The sequence below is a fragment of the Sorex araneus genome, chromosome X (genome assembly GCF_027595985.1).
Source record: "Sorex araneus isolate mSorAra2 chromosome X, mSorAra2.pri, whole genome shotgun sequence".
NCBI lineage: Eukaryota > Metazoa > Chordata > Mammalia > Eulipotyphla > Soricidae > Sorex > Sorex araneus.
This window is the reverse complement of record NC_073313.1, coordinates 256271306-256284003: the sequence shown is the minus strand read 5'-3', so window position 1 is coordinate 256284003 and position 12698 is coordinate 256271306. Positions and strand designations below refer to the sequence as shown.

General features: G+C 56.8%; 1 protein-coding gene across 1 annotated transcript in view; it reads right to left on the bottom strand.

The window, feature by feature from the left end:
• Positions 1 to 12279, bottom strand: part of ACSL3 (acyl-CoA synthetase long chain family member 3) — a 64555-nt gene extending 52276 nt beyond the window's left edge. The window contains exon 1 of the mRNA XM_055120400.1: positions 11814 to 12279. The gene's annotated coding sequence lies outside the window, so the exon portion shown is untranslated. The remainder of the gene's footprint in view (positions 1 to 11813) is intronic.
• Positions 12280 to 12698: the final 419 nt, after the last annotated feature.

Sequence of the window (12698 nt, the reverse complement as noted above, 5' to 3'; positions counted from 1 at the left end):
GACTCATGCAGTATGATTTACAGGGGCGAGATCTGGAAACAAGGCAGATGTCCAAGACATGATGTGAGGAGAAAGAAACTGCGGTTTGTCTCCACAAAGGACTACAGTAAGAAAAAGAAAGAGAAAAAAAAAAAAACCACGCGATCTTGCAGACTGATGCAACTTGGACAGAATGGAGGAGTATCGGGTTAAGGAAGGAAGTCAGAGGGGAAGAAAGGCCAGATGATGTAACTCACTTGTGGCCCGCAGACAAAGCCGGGGATGGGCAAAGCAAATGGAAACAAAGCCCTGGACTCTGAGAAAACTGAGGTTACCCCGAGGGCGGGGAGGGGTAGGAATCCTATGAATAATCATAATGCTACTATAAAAAATACGGAAGAAAGAAGTTTCACCAAGCTGTTTGCAAAAACGAAACTTCTAACCTTTTCCTCCAGGCCCCTAATGACTTGCTGTGCAGTGAGAGACAGACGTCATCCCTACCTTTAAAAAGCTGGTGCGCAGCGGGTAGGGCGTTTGCCTTGCACGCGGCCCACCCGGGTTCGAATCCCAGCATCCCATATGGTCCCCTGAGCACCGCTAGGAGTAATTCCTGAGTGTAGAACCAGGAGTAACCCCTGTGCATCGCCGGGTGTGACCCAAAAAGCAAAAATAAATAAATAAATAAATAAAAAGCTGGTGCGGGCCGAAGCAATAGGACAGCGGGTAGGGTGTCTGCCTTGCATGCGGCCAACCTGGATCTGACCCCTGGCATCCCATATGGTCCCACGAGCACCGCCAATGTAATTCCTGAATGCAGAGCCAGGAGTAACCCCTGAACATCACAGGGTGTGACTCAAGACCAAAAAAAAAAAAAAAAAATCTGGTGCTCAGCACTGTAGCACTGTCATCCCGTTGTTCATCCATTTGCTCGAGCAGGCACCAGTAACATCTCCATTGTGAGACTTGTTACGGTTTTGGGCATATCGAAGAATCGAAGATGCCGGGTAGCTTGCCAGGCTCTACCGTGCGGGCAGGATACTCTCAGTAGCTTGCCGGGCTCTCCGAGAGGGGCGGAGGAACTGAACACAGAGGCCCTACCTGCCATGCCAAGTAAAATGCAGTGGTCACAAAACCGAGAATGAAATAACAGAACCAGATTTGTGGGTTCAAGCGCAAATAGAAACTGTCAGTTACCACTATGCTCAACCACACCGATTTCCTCCCTTTCTCTTAGGGCGCCCCGCCCCAGCTCCCTCTCTGGCCCCGCCCACCGCAGCCCCACGTGGCTGGGAACTCCCCGCCACCCTCTCTCACCTCATGTCACTCTTTCCCACACCTCAGGAAGAGATCCACAAGGAATCTGGTCTGAAAAGGGGTACCGGGGAAGTCATTTAAACCCACAGCAAGTTACCAGTTAGGGCTCAGCTCAGAGTTAAATGAATACAAATTCTTAGGACCGACCCCACCAGCAACTCGGAGAGTTACCATTCAAACCAAAAACGAGCTGGGGGGCGAGGACGTAAAAACTACTGAATCAATACGCTGCGGACGGTGTGACAATAATTTCAATGAACACCAACTGTTTACTATCATCATTCTGGTTTATTATTATAATTCACCTCTTGCTAATTTTCAGGAAAAGACCAACTGCCCCAATCCTCCCCACTCCCAACAGCAGAGATGGAGTTCAGAGCTCAAATCCCTCCCCCCTCTACTGACTATCTTAGTGCTCAGGGAGACAGCACACGGGGTAGGGCATCTGCCTCACTCTCGGCCCTCCGGGCACCACATCAGAGTGAGCACTGAGCACAGAGCCCGGAATGGCTAAAGCCCTCCCCCCACCACCAGGGAAAAGGAAAAGAGCAAAGACAGTCCATGCAAGGTCCCGAGTGGGGACCCCGGCACCCCCATAAAAATGAAGGCCAGGATGCGGGAGAGACGGCACCTCAGGTAAGGTGTCTGCCCCAGAAACTTCTTGGACTACCGGCCCCGGCCCTCCCCTCGGTGGGCTACAGAATCCCTCCCCTTCCTATCGCTCTCCCGGGCCCCCAACTTCCTACTTCTCTTGCGTGGCTGTTGCTCGAACATGTCACAACATCTCGACCTCTAACTGGGAGGGTTCGGTTTGAACAGAACCAAGGCACTATCTCCGGGGTAGACGGTATCCTCAGTGTCTAAGGAAACCCCAGCCCGTCTCCTGGTCACTTCCAGCAGGGGACACTTACAGGGACACGTGGGAAGAGACTCGAGGAGCCCAGGGATAAAGCCTCACCACGTAACTGGATAGGGCTGGAGCGATAGCACAGAGCGGGAAGGGCATTTGCCTGGCACGTGGCCGACCCGGGTTCGATTCCCAGCATCCCATAGGGTCCCTTGAGCACTGCCAGGAGTAATTCCTGAGTGCAGAGCCAGGAGTAACCCCTGTGCATCACTGGATGTGACCCAAAAAAGAAGCAAAAAAAAAAAAAGTAACTGGACGAGCCAAACCCTGAGCCAAGTGGAAAGGGGTGGAAAGAGGCATGAACGCAGCAGAGCGCCGCCTGGGCAGCACACGGGGACTCCGTTCCAGGGGATCCAGGCGGGCTAACCAGGGCAGGACACGTGGCAGGATGGGAGTCAAGTGCAGCTGCCCTGAACGCCCCCAGCCGAGACCCTTCCTCACATTCCAAACCCCTCGTCCGGGACCCACTCCGCTCAGCTGACGGGCCCCGAGGGCCTCTGGACGGACGCGCGTCTCTGAGGCGTCCTTGGTGTCACATACAGGGTGCCGGGGACCGGACCCCGGTCAGCCGCGTGCCAGGTCGAACACCCTGCTAACTGCTCCCCGGAAACCTACCTCTGGCCAGACCCCGAGTACGGGAGGGAGGACACCAGTCTCACATGCACCCGACCCGGGTTTGATCCCCGGCACCCCATACAGTCCCCCCATAAGAGTGATGCCTGAGCACAGAGCCAGGAGTGGGCCCTGAGCACTGCCGGGTATGGCCCCCACATCACAACAGAAAACAAACAAAAAAACAGAAACAAAAGCCATCCCACACCGTTCAGAAAAGGACTCGTGAAGGACAGCCACACACAACGAAACACACCGAGCCAAGGCGCAGGCCGGGGAGACAGGGTCCTAGCTGGACGCCTGCCTGCACCCAACCCCCTGCACCACACGGGCCCCAAGCACTGGGCTGGGAGCAGCCCCTGAGCAGGGCTGGACATGGCCCCCAGGAGGGGGCGGGCCACAATGAGACCTTCGGAGGCGATGAACATGCCAACACTTTGACTGTTGGGAGGGGACACGGGAATCTAAACTTGTGCACGAGCTAGAAACTCAACATCACATGCCACGTACATGCAGGCTGTTCATAGTCAGGGCAGAGAGAAGGGAGGTGGCCGGAGGAACTGAGACAGAAAATGAAGGGAACAAATGAAGGAGACCGAGGAGGGCAGAGAAATAAAGGACGCAACTGCCAGGGGAAGGGGGGGCCAACGTGCCGGAGAAAACTGGGTCCAGAGGTGAACGTGACGGGGGGCATTAACCAGGAACAGGAAAGTTTTTGAAACTTAAATTTTATAAAGCCACGAAGCCTCCTTCCCTCTCCGAGACGCCGAGTCCTGTGAAGGAAGCCCGCCCCACCTCCGGCCCGGCCAAACACAGGAGCCGAAGACCGGGCAGGCCCGAGTGCCCAACTAAACCAAACCTACAGGAGAGCTCTGTTCTTTATTTTTTTAATTTATTTCTTTTTAAAATATCTTAATTTCCATTTCCTCACGCCTAGGATGGCTCTGTCATCACATGATCTCTCTCCAGAATAGACATTTTTCAGGGAGATGGCTCATGCACACTATGACTAACTCCTAGGGGCCTGGTCAGTTACACACACACACACACCAGCCAAGATGACAGCAGCCCTCAGTTACACACACACACACACACACACACACACACACACAAACACACACACCAGCCAAGATGACAGCAGCCCTCAAAAGTACCAGGTGTGGAAATATAAGGTGTAACACTCCCCGCCACACACACACACAGCCAAGGTGACAACAGCCCCGGAAGTATCAGGTGTGGAAGCATCAGGTGTGGCGTCCCACCTTCCAAAAATAATATACATGCTCTTGTTCACTAGATGTTAGGATCTGCCTAACTGTTGTCAAAGACAAACGCTTAATGACTTTAACGATTATTTTCAAGTTCCGCATTTCTCCTGCACAACACTGCAGTGCTCAGGAAAGCGCTGGGCGGGTGGGTCTTCGCTGCTCATCACCCCTTAACTTAAAGGCTGCAGAGTAACGGGCAGCACCACCAGCACCACGAGAGGGAAAGCGTAGTCCCACCCCTCCCCCACCCTTCCCTCCAGGCTGCGGTGACGTTTGATTTTAGTGGACTGTCTGCCCTAAACTACTTCTGTGATCTCCCTGGGCCTCAACACTGAAAACCTTACAGAAATGAGACTAGATGGGGCCTGGAGCGACAGTGCAGCAGGGAGGCCTTTGGCTTTGTCCGCTGCCAACCTAGGTTTGACCCGGGCACCCCCTATGGTCCCCGGAGCCCCAAGGAGGGGTCCCTGAGTGCAGAGCCTGGAGTCAGCCCACAGCACCAACCCCACCCCAACCCCGAGAAAAAAAAGAAAAAGAAATGGAAATGGAAGCATGTGGCTCAATGGTACAACACATTTTTTCCCTGTGTGAGGCCCTAGGACCTAGAGAGAAGGAAGGAGGGAGCGAGGAAGGGACGGAGAAACAGGAACAGGAAGGGAGGGGACGGGAAGGGAGGAAGGAAGGAAACAAGCCAGCGGGCTAAGTAATCTTGCCCGGCTCGCTGAGAGCTGAAGGAATGTCCTCGACAATTTCTTTTCATGACAACCTAACATCCGCCAACACGGGGGAATCCAATGTGGCACAGTCTTCAAATGAAATACACAAAGCAGTGACAAGTGGCTGAACTAAACAGATACCGACCCACATTCATGAAACTCAACTGAAGAGCCCCATGGGCTAAGCGTGTTGAAAAACTCTTTAACCATATATACAATACCATCTCAATAAAGTTCAAAAATACACAAAACAGGATGGCAGGCAGGCAAACCATAACCTCGCCTTCTGGAAAGCTGGTTCCAACCCTGGCACTGCAAAAAGGAGGAAAAAATAATAATAATATGTAAAACAATGCTATACACTGTTTGGAGGTGCAGATAATGAAATGGTAGAGAAATACCAAGGAAAAATAAACATACCAGACTTCATTTAATTTTTTTTTTTTTTTTTGCAGAGCCAGGACTCAAACCCAGGTCTCAAGCATGCAAGGCACGTGCTCTACCATGAAGTCACATCCCCACACACGCCATCACACATATTTCTAAAAAGAAAATCTCTGTACGCATCATAGCATCCTAACTCCCGACCCGGACAGTTCTGAAGGCGCAATATGGCTTCTGTGAAAGAAGTTTCCAGACTGTGCCCTGGCACATCCCACACTGTTGAGGTCCAGGGTCAGGGGCATCTCACCGTGGATGTACAGTTCCTCTCTGCTCCGTTAACACTCTGTGGGGTACCCCCGCTCTCCCCCTTCCAGGAAAGACCACGGTCTCCAGCACATTGGCTGCTCTCTCTCTCTCTCTCTCTCTCTCTCTCTCTCTCTCTCTCTCTCTCTCTCTCTCTCTCCTTCCCTCTTTACATCACAGCAACAACACAAGGCACCTGTCCTGGCAGAGCCCTCTCGGTTTGGGCCAGAGAACTGGTGGAGGGTTCAAGTGCTTCCTTTGCAGGCGGCCGACCCTGGTTCAACTCCAAACACTGCGCATATATTCTAAAACCCATCTCCCGTAAGACCCATCGGGAGTGACTCCCGAGCACAGCCCTGGCAAGCTCCAGTCCCCAGCACCCACTGGCCTCCCAGGCCTTACTGGGTACATCCTGGGAGGCCACCCCCATGTCTGTGGGGGGGTGGGGGTGAGGCCAAGAGGGATGCGAGTGGAGAAACACTAAATAAATATAAACAGTGTGCCCAACTGTCCCCAGAGTTCCTTCTCAGGCAACGTCTTCTTCAGAAAGCACCACGGATGTCAAGGGGACGAGAACCTAAGTTCTGCCATATCCGTTTCCTTGTTTGCAAAAAAAAAAAGAATGATTTTTTTTTTTTTTTTTTTTTAGTGGCCGGAGCGATAGTCCAGCAGGTAGGGCGCTTGCCTTGCATGCAGCCAACCTGGGTTCAAGCCTCGGCATCCCATATGGTCCCCCTGCACACAGCCAGTTGTAATTCCTGAGCGCAGAGCCAGGGGTAACCCCTCAGCATTGGCTGGGTGTGACCCCCAAGCAAAAACCAAGTTTTTAAATAACAACAAAAACCTGGGGCCGGAGCGGCAGTACTGCTGTTAGGGCATTTGCCTTGCACGCAGCCAACCCCAGGTTCGATCCCAGCCTTCTATATGGTCCCCCCAAACACTGTCAGTTTTAATTCCTGAGCACAGAGTCAGGAGTAACCCCTGAGCATCACCAGGTACACCCCCCCAAAAAAAAACCCAAAAATAAACAACAACAAACTATCTTATATAAGGGTCGGAGGCGCTTGTTCCATTCACAGGTCCACCTGTGGTGCCTCTAGCCCCACCTGAAGTGATCCCTGAGCACAGACACAGGAGTAAGCCCTGAGCACTGCCAGATGTGTCTCACACCCCTGACCCCCAAGGCCCGCCCCTGCAAAAACTTAAGAGAAGCTACAACCAAGCCCCATCTGTGCTCTCTCCCCTCCCTCTTCTTTGGGGGGTGGAGGGGGTCTGGGCACAGCCACAGTGCTCAGCCTAGCCCTGGCCCTGTACTCTGTGCCTTAACTCCCATCCTCTCTTTTCCACACTTCCTCCCCCCTCACCCCGCCCCCGCCACCACCTTACCACCCGCATTCTGGAAAGATGGAATCAGGAGCCTGCGCAGAGGGGAGGCGCTAGCTGGCCTGCGGCCCAGGGCGGTTCAATCCCCAGCACACATATTGTTGGTTCCCCCAACAGGGGCAGGAGCACTGAGCCAGGAGCAGTCCCCATATGCTGCACGCTGGGTGTGGTCCAAGGGCAAACCCCAATACAAAGCTTAACTCGAAGCCCGGGGAAGGGGCTTCCCATCCTTTCCCTCCCCTTCCCCTTGCTTCTGCTCCACCACACCCACCTCCACCAGCACCCCTTCCCGGGAGGGGTCACCTTCAGCCCCAGGAAGCTAAACGGCCTTCCTCTGCCCATCCCAGCCCAGCACGCCTCGGCTCTTCGCCCAGCCCACCCGCAGGCGACCGTCAGCCACGTCCCCCGTGCACGGATGACTAAGATGACTGACCGCCGGGTCCTGACAGTGGTGCCTCTAAATCTCCATCTCTTCTTCCGGTTCACCCTAAGGTCCTTAAAGGGGCGAACAGAGGAGAGCGCTTCGAGAAAGAAACCTCAGGGTGGGGAGCAGTTCACACAGCGGGAGCCTGGCCTCTGGTGCCAGCAGCCCTGGACCCGACCCCTGGAACCTCTCAGTCCCCCCCCAACCCCAGGACCAAGCCAGGAGAAGTTCCTGAGCCCCCCAGGATCTGGTCCAAACACCGGGGCCAGAAAAATCTGAAACGTGAATACCAACCCTCCTTCCACGGAGATTTCCTTGAAAGCAGGAGCAATATCAAGCTCACCTTTCCGTTTTATCCAGCACGGTGCACCTAGCAGTCTGCACGCAGAGAGCACTCCGCACGTGCATGGCAAGGAGCTATTTCTACCGGGTCAACACATGCTCAGCTGGAATATTTATGGATTTCATTTCTATATGTAACGATTGTCAATCCCCAGTCCAGGCCATCGTTTCTGGCCCCTTAAAGGTCAGGGGTTTTTTGACAGTGATGATGCTACGAAGTGATGATGCTACGAATCTGAAGTTAAAAACGCATTTTCCTAAATGCCATTCTCAGGTCCAGTATCATAGACAAGATTCTTTCTTGGGGCAGGAGAGAACAGCGTAAGCAGGCAAGGCACTTGCCTTGCGTGTCGCGAGCCCGGCTTGATCCCGGGCACGCCGTGTGTTCCGCCCAACACCACCAGGAGTGGTTTCTCAGCACAGAGCCAGGCGTGAGCCCCGAGCACCGCTGGGGGTGGCCCACAAGCCCACTGAAAAGGACTCCCCCTGGCTCCTGCTTGGAGACCTGCTCTCACACCACGGAAGGATTCCTCTCCTTTGCCCACCTTCCCCTGCTCTGAACTAAAACCACTTCGGGATTCAGAAAAAGAAAGAAAAGCGCCAACAACAAACCTCTCGGAAGAGAGCACAGGAGGATACGCCGTAGAGATGCCTCCAGCCCCCACACCAGGCTGCTGCACTCGGGGCAGCAGGAGGGGAATGGGTGAGGCCCCTCCCCGTCCCACTGGGGCTAAGCCCGGCAGTGGGAAAAGGTCTAGAACTCAACCGCCACCACGCCCACCGCCTCCCCCACGAGGGAATCTATTCCTGAACCGTGTGGCCGAGAGTCCCATACTTGACACCACTGATGTATGAGGGTGGCACACCACATCTGATGGGGCTTAAAGTGGAAAGCAACCAATCTTAGGAGGGAAATATGTATGTATATACATATATAGCTGTACAGACATAGGGCAGAGCGATAGCACAGTGGGTAGGGCGTTTGCCTTGCACGAGGCTGACCTGGATTCGATTCCTCTGTCCCTTTCCGAGAGCCCGGCAAGCTACCGAGAGTATCCCACCCACATGGCAGAGCCTGGCAAGCTCCACGTGGTGTATTCAATATGCCAAAAACAGTAACAATGGAGACGTTACTGGTGCCCAATAGAGCAAATCGATGAACAGTATATACATATACACATATATATAAGCACACAAGGCTCAAGCTTTAACAACATGTGACTAATCTTATAGAAAGGCTTAATAGATCATGGGTGAAATACAACAATCTTCACACACTTTCCTCTAAGAAACCCTTTTTTGGATCATTTTTAGCGGATTTTTCCTAACAAGCAACACAAAATAAATTACTTTGGTTCTGCTTTGGGGGCAGGGTTTGGGGTTCGGGAGGGGAACATCTGAAATATGGTGGTGGAAAGAGCGTAAGGGTGGTGGGATTGGTGTTTGAATATTAAATGTAACCAAATTCTGTGAACAACTTTATGAAAATAAGTTTGAGAAAAGAAAAGGAAAGAAAAAAAGAGAAGAAAAGAAAAGAAAAGAAAAGAAAAGAAAAGAAAAGAAAAGAAAAGAAAAGAAAAGAAAAGAAAAGAAAAGAAGAGGAAAAGAAAAGAAACAGACTGTTCATGTCAGAGGAAAAAAAGCTCAAAAATCTCCCTGTGATGAAGCACCTGGAGGCGGGCAGGGGCCGGCCTGGGAAAAGCTATCTCTCCGTCTCCATTCACCTTCTTCCACATCCACCGACCTGACATCCTGGGCCGGAAGAGAACTCCGTCACAGGCACAGAGCCGCCCAGGTCTCGAACCCTGCACAGAAGACTCCCAACCCGGGACTGCTAAAACCCAACGGCCCGGACTACATTTCCATCCACCTCAGTTTCCTCTACGAGCGTCCCACGTCCCCGTGGCTTCTCCTCCGCTCCACACGCCGTATTTCTGTGCCGACGGTGGCTGGTCTACCTTCCCCGGAGGGGGCCAAGGAGCACAGCAATTCTGTTCCCCGCCGTGCTCCCAGCACCCTAACTGCAGTCCTGGCGCAGGACGGGGATTACAAGGCGGAGCAGAGAACTGAACAAACGAACTGATCATTTAAACAGGGTGGGGTGCCTCCCCCACCCCACCCCCGCACAGGGGCAATGAGATGGATCGTGAACCCCCCCCACCCTCCACATGCCACGATCCCCCTCCTCCTTCCATAACTTGTTCATCCTCCATTAATTCCACCCTTGCTGCCTGTGAGGAGGACATCTGAAACTCATGAATATTTAAGCGGTGGCTCATCTAGCCCAAATGGCTTACAGAACCAGTAACTGAAACCCAGAGACACCGGGGAACCCGTGGCACTGACCCTGACACCCAACACAGCGCGTGACCAGAAACCTAGCCCCCCCAGCCCGCCCTACAGAACCACACGCACGGCGCTCAGGGGTCAGTGCTCCTGGTCAGTGCTCCAGGGACTATGCGGTCCGGAGCATCAAACCCGGACTCCTTCTGGCCAAGCCTGTGCACCAGCTCAGATAGACAGAGCTCGCTCTCTCTCTCTCTCTCTCTCTCTGGCACAGAAACACCCTGTCACCCTATTTATTTATTTTTTGGGGGGGTTTGTTTTGGGGCCACACCCAGCAGTGCTCAGGGCTCTCACTCCTGACTCTATAACTCAGGAATCACTCCTGGCTGGCTTGGAGGACCTAAATAAGGTGTCTAAAGACGGACCCTGGGTGGGTGGGACTAAATAAGGTGTCCGGGACGGAACCTGGGTGGGCTGCATGCACAGCATGGGCCTTATCCTCCGCGCTCTCAATCGGTTTAAAGGAAAAAGGAGGAAAAGCCCAGGGAGGGTGGGGGGTGGGGGGGAACCGGAGAAACTGGAGAAGCCTCGCTCGTGCCTGAGGGTGAGGAGGGCAGAGGAAGCCGCCAGAAAACAAAAGAATGAACCAGCACCACACACTCCCACGTCACAACCAACCCCCCTGCCTGCCCCAACTTCCAGGGGTGGGGGTGGGGGGGCACCGCTCCGCAGCATCCTTCGCCTCCCAGAAACCAGCACGGAGGGAACCCCAAAGAAAAGGCTGCGAGAGCCGATGCTCACGTCTAAAGGGATTCTTGAGACCGCCTCTCCCGGGGAGCCCCCCACAAAGCCAGGGGACCAACCACCAGAGAGGGGCGGCACCACGCCACGGGGCGGCTGCACGCGTCGGGGTGTTCAGACGTGTGTAGGGCCCGGCTTGCGGGCTTTGGGGGCGGGGGGGGCGGGACACACACACACACACACGGCAGTGCTGGTGGAGGGGGGCTCAGCTAGGGTGGGCGCGTGGTGGCCGGGGCGGTAAGGGGGTCACTGCCAACGGTGCCAGGGCTGCAACCCGGGACTCCAGCATGCCCAGCGCAACGAGCATCTCTCCGGGTGCCCCCCGGATGCTGGGATCCTGTGCGCAGGGCGAGGGGGTCCGGCTGCCCACTGGATCCCCGGGACCTCGCACCCCCACCCCCACCCACCCCCGGTCCCCAGCGGCGCGGGGCGGGCAGGAAGGCTCCTAATTGCGGGCCAGTGGCCACGGCATTCAGCTGGAATCGTTCCACGGCGCCCAGGCCCGCTCGGGCGCCCAATGCAATTTCATTTTTATTTATTTAATTTAAGACGGGGAAAGCGGGTGGCGTTCCTCCGTCCTTTCCTGTCTCCGAGGGGCCACGGAGGAGCACAGAGGAAAAACAAGCTCCGAGAGGAGCAGCTCTTCGGACGCCGAACCGGGCAGACCCGTTCAGTGGGGGGCGGGGGGAGGCTCGGAGCCCCCCTCGGGGACCCGATCAACGCACAACGCACGCACCCGGGGCGCGCTCGGGGAGACAAGCCAAGTCTCGCCGCCCCCCGCGTCCCTCTGAACCCCGGGTCACCCCCTTCCCCAGCCCCGACCGGGGGGCGGGGAGGGCCGGGACAGACTGCCACAAGGTCGCCCCCCGCGGCGGCCCCCTCCTCTCCCGCCAGCCTGCCCGACCCCCGCGGGGCTGGGGCCGAGGCCGGGGGGGACCCCCCCCGGGCATCATCCTCTCCTCGCTCCTGTCCTCGTGCTCACGTGGGGCCCCCGGGGCCGCGCTCCCACGCCCCGGCGCGCGCACCGCCCCGCCGCCCGCCACCCGCCGGCCCCCGCACGCCGCCGCGCCCCCCGCCCCGGGCGCCGCACTCACCGCCACGCCGGGGGTCCCGGCGCGCTCCGGCCGCTCGGGCTGCTCCGGCCTCGGGCCCACGCAGGCCTGGCTGCAAGCCCGGCGCATCCACGCCCCGACCGGCCTCCCGGGGAGCCCGGCACGGCCGCCCCGCGCGGGGGGAAGCAGGAGGCCCGTCCGCAGGCCCGGCCGCCGCCGCCGCCGCCGCCGCCGCCGCCGCCGCCGCCTAGACGCAGCCCCGGCCGCGGGGACAAGCGCAGCGTCGCTCCCCAGCGCCGGCCCCGCCGCGTCTGTTGAGCCGAACCGCCCGGGACGCGCTCCCGGCCGGCGCTCGTTGCATATGCAGAGAGGCCGCCGCCCATTGGCCCGCGGGCGGTGGCGCGTGCGGGGCTGGGCCTATCGAATCCCGGCCGGGGAGCGCGGCGCGGGCGGCCCGGGGCGGGGCGGGGTTACTACAGGGCATTCGCCCGAGCCGCGGCCGCCGGGACCCCGCCGCCGCCGCCGCCGCCGCCGCCGTCGCGGGGCGGGGCCGGGCCCTCGGGGGCGGGGCCTCCGGGCGGGGGCGGGGCCGGGAGGGGCGGGGCGCGGCGGCGGCGGCTGGGGGAGGGGAAGCGGGGGACTGGAGGGAGGGGCCGGGGAGGGGGGGCGCAGGGCCTCGAGTGTCCCGCATCCCGGGCGATCAAAAAAAAAAAAAAAACAAAAACCGGAACGACCCACGTGATGCGTAAATAAGCGCAGGGGTCGTGGGCTTCCGTGCGGGTTGTTTTTCTGCACTTAGCCTAGGTTGGCGCTCCTCTCGGTCCAATTTTGTCAAGTATATTCATTAGAGGGGGGTGGGAAGTGCCTAGAGACAGGGGGCGGAGCTCGAACCTTTTAAAGCTCTTTATCTTTTTTTTTTTCTTCTTC